This window comes from Apus apus, chromosome 1 (assembly GCF_020740795.1).
Source record: "Apus apus isolate bApuApu2 chromosome 1, bApuApu2.pri.cur, whole genome shotgun sequence".
In the NCBI taxonomy this organism is placed as follows: Eukaryota; Metazoa; Chordata; class Aves; order Apodiformes; family Apodidae; genus Apus; species Apus apus.
This window is the reverse complement of record NC_067282.1, coordinates 30,932,819-30,941,415: the sequence shown is the minus strand read 5'-3', so window position 1 is coordinate 30,941,415 and position 8,597 is coordinate 30,932,819.

Sequence of the window (8,597 nt, the reverse complement as noted above, 5' to 3'; positions counted from 1 at the left end):
AGGGTGAATCTCCTGCACAGCGGCTGATGCTGCAAAAATGGCTTATTTCCCGTGGTTGATTAAAATTGTGAGTGAAGCTGACTGGGGAAAAGCAGATAGGAAAAACAAAACAAACAAACAAACAAAACACCAAACCCAAAACAAAAGAAAAATGGGAATTCTATGACAGAAACCAAACAGATGCTTAAAAACCAAAGTGTTTCACCAAGTAAAAGGAAATCTTTAGCTAAAAGCCTATTCTGGTTCACTATCAAACGGAAATAGCTGTTAGAACCAACCTCCCACTACTCCCACACGTAACATATGGAAAACATGACATTTAATGTAATACATAAATAAGAAGCTTACAGCTCAGGAAGCCAGAGAAGAAATCAGAATATAGTTATTTACATCTGAGTTAGTGACCCATCACTGCCTTTACAGTCAATTGAGAGAAATGGGACTTTTTAGGGCACAATTCCTGTCATCCTAATGCTACTATACAAAGAACTTCAGATGAAACATTCCCTAGAAGTGTTTCTTCCCCTTACTGACTATAAAAAAATAAAACAACCAACCAACAAAACCCACAAAAAATAAAACAACAACAAAAAAACCCAAACCAAACCAAACCAAAAACCTGATGTAACTGGGGAGAAAATGGAGATATCCAAGCTCTCATCTGCCAAAATGTTTACTTGTTTTTTCAGCTGCGTCAGTTAACATAATATGAATGCATTAGCCATTAAAGAAGTCTTAGCAACAGTATGAACTCATAATTTGAGAGATGGTAATAATATTAGTAGAGATGCACAAAAGGAAGATAACATATTTGTCTTACACTGCATCAGGGCATTCCAGTCCTTTAGTAACTGCAACAGGTATGACAAAACATAAGGGTAAAACTTTAATCATGAAACCCAGGTAACTTTTTATCCAAGTTGGCTGAGAAGGCTGCTGCTCTATTGCTCTAAAATTTTTTATGCATGTTATAAAGTCAGGGCTCAGTAGAAGGAAATTATGCACCAATACGAAAAAAAGGGGAAACGGATAAAAGGAGGTAACTGCATGATCATTAATGTGAATCTCTCCTCCCTCTCCTATCAAAAGCCCCCACAAAGTCGAACCCTTTGCTCCAAAATAAGCAGCCATAAGCAAACCTTTAAATGTGGGTGAAAAACAGACTGGCTGTGCTATTTCTGGGCTTGTCTCACACAAAATAGACATCTAATTGAGTATTTTAAATTAAGGGTAGTTGCTCTTGGATTCTTTTGTAGTGACTGGAAAGAGCCAGACTCTGCCATAAGGCACGGCAAGAACTGAACCAGCTACAGGATGCCTTTCTCTTGTCAAATATGCTGGGAGCCTCAAGCAATGACATTCATACCTTGCCTTTAAGCTTTCCAGAACACTGACCTTTAGACAGAACTGCATTTTCAGGCCAAAATATTCAGCCCAGGCAGGGTTATTTAGAGAAGCCTGAAAACAGGTTATGTAATATGTTGTAAATCCATCATTACTAGATATTGTCAGTTGTAGTCAGCTCTGTCTGACCTAATATTTTTGAAATTCATTTTTCAGTGAACAGCAGGAAGCCAATGATCTTAAAAAGAATAGTTCTTACCAAGAAAAAAGTAACCTAAGGAAAAGTTTGTAAAGGAATGCTTTTAGCACACGGAAAAAGCCATTACTTGAATTTCTTTTAAAGAAAAAAAAGTGTAGTCCTTCTATTTGCAGTTGGCTTTTTATTTTAATTTGGATTGGAACAGAAGGTCTGGGGAAATTTGCTGAATTATTTTTCTTTAAAAAGAGATCAATAATTAAGAAAAAATAAAATTAACCTCCCAGTAGTTGTTTGCAGTTGCAGGATTTAGGGTGCTCAGCATCTCCCTTTAATCCTTCCTCTCCTGAAATAAAATAGCACTGGGGAGTATTCACCAGGTTTTGTAGAAATACTAACTATTATCACAATAAGTACTGAGGTGTTTAAGGAAAGACTGGATGTGCCACTTAGTGCCACAGTCCAGCCGATGTGGTGATGTTTGGTCATAGGTTGGACTTGATCATCTCAGAGGTCTTTACCAGCCTCAGTAATTCTGTGATTCTGTGTGATTCTGTGATACTCAAATTGAAACATGCCTTTAACATGTAAAAAGATATTTTACCACTAGAGGGAACTATTAGACTTTATTGTAGGTAGGGAAAAAAAGCAACTGCCTTTCAAACTGTCAGTGCTAGTTCCACTGCAGAAAAGTCTTCATAGCTTTGTTGAAAAGACTGCAAGTATTATCATAATATGTAGATGATAGAAAAACATTGAAGAATTTATGTGACACTTACTCAAAAAGTATTAAATATATGGCATATTTATAACATAATGGGAGATTAAGAAGCTTGCTGCTCTTCGAAAGATTCAGAGAATTTTACTGAATTCTGTAAAGATAGACTATGTTAAATTAAAAAGCTACTGAAAAATGTAGAAACACTCTGGTGATTTCCTAACAGAAAAAATCTCTGTTCGACAGAGAGCATTGTCCTTTGCTTGTTACTGTAGCAACCGTTTTCAACCAAAATTACATTAGTGACATGATAAAGCTGTCACCTCTGTCTGATTTCATCCAGAAGAGCACTGTGCAGTGCAATTCCCATTCTTTTTGGGGGTAAGGAGCGTAGACACTTTGTTTTTTTAACGTGCTTTGTCCTTTGCAGTTTGTAGTTTTTTTTTTTATCTTCATTTTAGATCTCAGAAGATCATCATGGTTGGAAAGGACCTCTGAGATCACCAAGTTCAACCATCAGAACAAAATAAAAACCTAAACAAACACAACCAACCACACATACTCCACCAAAAAGCACCCACCAAAAAAATCCTATAACTTCTGCCACTAGAGCATGTCCTGAAGTGCCACATCTACACATTTCTGGAATACCTACAAGGATGGTGACTCAAACCACCTCCTGGCCAGCCCCTTCCAGCGCCTGACCACTCCTTCAGTATAGAAATTCTTCCTAATATCCATTCTGAACCTCCCCTGCCACAACTTCAGGACATTTCCTCTGGTCCTGTCATTATTTACTTAGGAGAAGAGACCAACATGCACCTCCCTACAACCACCTTTCAGGTAGCTGTAGAGAGTAATGAGGCTTCCTCTCAGCCTTCTCTTCTCCATACTAAACATGCCGAGTTCCCTCAGCTTCCCCTCATATGACTTGTTTTCTAGACCCTTCACCAGCTTGGTAGCTCTCCTCTGATCATGCTTCAGCACCTCAATGTCCTTGTAGTGAGGGGCCCAGAACTGAACACAAATTGCAGTCTCACCAGTGCTGAGTACAGGGGCACAATCATTTCCCTACTCCTGCTGGCCGTGCTATTCCTAATGCAGGCCAGGATGCTATTAGCCTTCTTGGCCACCTGGGCACACTGCTGGCTCATGTTAAGCTGGCTGTCAACCAGCACCCCTAGGTCTTTTTCTGCTGGGCAGCTTTCCAGCCACTCTTCCCCAAGCGACCATTTTGTTAGGTCACTACTTGTTGCTTCCTCTAAATGCTGGGAGAAGCCAAATGAAAGAAAGTGCTACTTTCAGCAGGCTGTGAATTATTTTTGCTCAGTCCATGTTTCTGAGGCAGTTCATTGCTCTGCCTTAATCGTGCCCCTGAAAGAGGGCCTCCTGCAAAGCAGACAACTAAAAGAAAAACATTTCAGCCCTGCTTGGAATTCCTCAAGAAGCTGCTGCCCCTACATAACTCAGAGCTACATGCTGCAGTTGCATTTTAACAACAGACCTAATCATTACTTCAATAACAATATATTAATACATTTCAGAAAATTGGGTAAGAATTCTGCAGGTTGTTTGTTTGTTTGTTTGTTACTCTTAGCAGCATGACACACTCTTGATGCACAATGTGGCCACAATTTCTTCTTCCCCTGAAGCATCATGTATGAACCATAGTAGGATAGTGTGCATTGCTTACTGTCACACTCATGCACATGGCTCTCTGCAGGTGACTCTCCTGAAGACCAAAGCAAAGTCTGCAACAGTGGCAAAGCAGCATAATAACATTGGTGCCTATCCCCAACCCACCTTCCCTCTTCTACTGTGTATCACATGTAACCTTGATGAGAGCAAAGATCTCAGCAGGTCTGTATTATCTGACACACTTCTGCTTCAGCATCTGAGGTTGTTGGGTCTTTTGAACAGGTTTCATGGGGACCATCAGTTTACAGCATGGGGCAAACACAGAATCACACAGAATCACAGAATGGTAGGGGTTAGAAGGGACCTTAAAGATCCCTGCCATGGGCAGGGACACTTTCCACTAGACCAGGTTGTTCAAAGTACCCTCCAACCTGGACTTGAGCACTTCCCTAGGCAACCTGTGCCAGTGTCTCAGCATCCCCTAAATAATTTATTAATAATATCCAATCTAAATTTAACCTCTCTCAGTTTGAAACCATTCCCCCCTCGTCCTGTAACTACACACCCTTGTAAAAAGTCCCTCCCCACCTTTCCTGTAGGCCCCGTTCGGGAACCACAAGGCCCCTATAAGGTCTCCTTGGAGCCTTCTCTTCTCCAGGCTGAAGAAACCCAATTCTCTCAGTCTATCTTCACAGGAGAGGGGCTCCAGCCCTCAGATCATCTTCATGGCCCTCCTCTATGTCCTTCCTGTGTTGGAGACTCCAGAACTGGATACAGTACTCCAGGTGGGGTCTGACAAGAGTGGAATAAAGGGGGAGAATCACCTACCTCCCTTAACCTGCTGGCCACACTTCTTTTGATGCAGCCCAGGACACGGTTGGCTTTCTGGGTTGCAAGCACACATTGCCAGCTCATGTTGAGCTTCTCATCAAGCAGCACCCCTAAGTCCTTCTCCTCTGAGCTGTTCCGTTCTCCATTCTCCACCCAGCCTCTATCTGTGCTTAGGATTGCCCCAACCCATGTGCAGGACCTTGCACTTGCCCTTGATGACTTTCACGAAATTCATTAATTAAATCCTTTCCTTTAGCACCCATCAGTACATTTGCTGCATCACATGATGTGATCCAATTTGGACCACCATTGAGTGTGGAGTTTCCCCAATATGTTCCTACTGATTTACACTACATTGCTAGAATAAATCCAGTTTCCCATGCTTCAAACTTTAGCTAAGTGGCGGGTAGAATTTGTTGGATGGTAAGTTTTTCCACATTCTTATTTATTTACATGTCTGTTGCTGCTTGCTCTCTGTTTTGCTATTCATAGCGGCTGGTCACTCTTCTTCCCATTGCCTGCAGAGCTCTGAAGCCAAAAGTTCTTCACTTAGCCCCACACCCATCCTCAGGAATGACTGACACAGGTTTGGCAGCAGGCTTCTCCACAGGGAGCTGGGAGAGCCTCATGCAATAAGAACACAAAGTGCATTCACTGAGTAATTCCCTGGAAATCACAAATCATTCTCTTACTGCCTGTGCTTGCTTGCTAAGGGAAAAAAATGCTCTGAGATCAACCTACTGCTGTTCAACATTGTTCCGAGAAAAGCTGGTCTCAGCAGGCTGCCAGGATTTGTTGGAATTGGACATTTTTATAAAAAAGCTACGTACATTTGTTTTTTTCATGTTGTACAGGATGCTGGTAGTTGAGATGGTAGTAACTTATATTTCCTTGTTGCAGCTGATTTTTTTCCCACATGAGGTTTTCTCCTCATTAACTGCAATTCAACAGTAAAATGTTTATGTCTCTCTTATATTCATTACCTGCTAAATATTGAATGCTCAACTTGAAATGCTACACCCGTGAAATAATGTAAATTCTGTATGATACAAAGTTCTGTTTAATTAACAGTGTGCAAAATGGACTAGAGCCTGTAAAATGTGGTGTTTGGCACATGAAACAACTGAATCCAGCTTTCAGGTGTATGCAGTGACCGCAAGTTTGGTGGGGACTGAGGACAATCAAAGGTTCAAAGACCAGAGATGAATCAGCTCAGGTGCACAGGCAGTTGAGTTAAACACACAAACAGTATGTTTATGTGGTAAGAGAGATTATAATTGTGGCAGTTCACTAGGACAGTGAGGCAGGATGACAATAACAGTCAGTCTGTATCTTGTAACAAATTATTTCAGAGATGGAACAGACTTTTTTGCAACACATTGGATTTTGTACTAAACAACATTTGCATTAAAAAGCTCATAATCTATATAGTCATAAAGCATATGTAAAATGGAGTAAGGACTAGCTAACACATTTCCATAGATAATTGTTAAAGAAACAGCAACATGTGAAGGGGGTATTCATAGTAGAATTCCACAGGTATTTGTATTATAATAAATGCTAGTATTTTTCGTTGGTATGGTATTAAAGATAAACTTGTTTCAAACATAATTTCTTAATTAAATTAGAACTGAACAGTTACACATAGCACAGCCACACATTAAATACGAGAACTATAGTTACATTTTGTGGTAGGAAAGCTGAGAAGCTGAGGTGCACATTAATTTCCAAAGCTCCCACCATTCATATGGGGATTTAGCTAAACCGTGTATTAGATCCCTTCTGGCCTGAATAGCTGAGTTTCTTCTTGATAAAACCAGGACATTAATTGGAGAGAATCACAAATGGCCAGGGCTCTTTTTGGTACGGAGTTCAGCTATGAGCAAATGTAGGGGAATACTCTGTAGTTACCAGGGTGTTTGATATACAATTGAGATAAGCTTAACGCATTTCAGTATGTATACTGAAAAAGCAAGTTTTACACTGAGAAAAATGGAGGAATACACCTTTGAATGCTGAGATGCCTTGAAGGGGTCAAGGGTCCCAACAGGATACAACATGAGCTCTCTTGCAAAGTACAGAGCAAAAAGGAGTATTAGACAACTTAGGCCTTACTTGATAGGAAGGGCTCTGTGTAGGAGAAGGGAACACTTCCTCTGCATATAGCACTGAGGTCCATTACATACAGCTCTTGTATGCACCTTTATTGAATTACACTAAACAATACCAAAACACATGGAATTTCAGTAAGATACTGAAACTTACTGAGATTTATGAGAAGGAAAAAGGAAAATGTAGGTCTAAAGTATTTACCTGATACATACGACTCATGCTGTACCGGTGTTGATACATAGAAACTGCCTCAATACCCAGATAAGTCATAAGGAACATCTTTACTGGTCAAAAAGACAAATAAAGGTGTGATCTTTTTGTTACATGAGAAGGTTTAGATTGTGTCCTAGAGTTGTTTTCAACTGGTAATTAAGTGCAAGGTTAAACTGTGATATTATAATCAAGATAATAAGTGTCAGGGTAAATTTGGTTGAAGTAATTTGTGTAGCTGATACAAAACATATCTTGATGCATTAGTTGTTCTGGCTCAGAAATAATTAGAAACTAAACATGGAAACAAGACAATATCAGTAGTAAAAGACACATTTAATGGCACACAGTCTTAATACCCTGAAAATTTTAGATGTTGTACCACTTTGGGGTCGATAGATGAAGCTGAAGCTCTTGGTCAGATCTGACAGTCAATAATTTTGGAAGGCTTTATCTATTTAATTCAGCAAGAAGATGGTGCATGAGTATTTTTATGGAGATAAACCACCTGATATAAAATACACTCATTTAACCAGATGGCTGAATAAACTGAAATGAGAAATTATGCAAAACAAAAGAAGAGCAGTAAATCACTGAAATTACCAATAACACAGTAAATTATCCAATTTTTTAACTCTGGATCCTTTTCTAGAAGATACAAATGCAAGAAATCCAAGCTGTTTTGCTGTGTGCAGGGATGAGAAGTTGTAATGTTACAGTAATGTGCTATATACTTGATAAGTCTCTGGTGAAGCTTTCTGGACTGGCAAGTAATGAATCTGTGAGCCACTTCAGAACAGAAAGGCAGTTGAGATTAGGGGTTAGTTATAAGATGTCTTTCTGTGTCTTCTTTTAAAATAAATCAGGTCAGAATAGTTTTAAGCCAGAAAATTATTCTTATCATGTAACTGTTACTGTAGCACATGATATTGAGGTTTTCATTTCCACATTATGGTTTTAATGAAAGTAGAATCATAGAATCATAGAATCATAGAATCATAGGGGTTGGAAGGGACCTTGAAAGATCATCTAGTCCAACCCCCCTGCCAGAGCAGGGTCACCTAGAGCACATCACACAGGAATGCATCCAGGCGGGTTTTGAATGTCTCCAGAGAAGAAGACTCCACAACCTCTCTGGGCAGCCTGTTCCAGTGCTCTGTCACTCTCACAGTAAAAAAATTTTTTCTGATATTCACCTTAAACCTCCTATGCTCCAATTTGTATCCATTACTCCTTGTCCTATCACTGGTCATCACTGAGAAAAGCTTAACTCCATCTTCTTGACACTCACCTTTTACGTATTTGTAAACATTGATGAGGTCACCCCTCAGTCTCCTTTTCTCCAAACTAAAGAGACCCAGCTCCCTCAGCCTTTCCTCATAAGGGAGATGTTCCACTCCCTTCATCATCTTTGTGGCTCTGCGCTGGACTCTTTCAAGCAGTTCCCTGTCCTTCTTGAACTGAGGGGCCCAGAACTGGACACAATACTCCAGATGCGGCCTCACCAAGGCAGAATAGAGGGGGAGGAGAACCTCTCTTGACCTACTA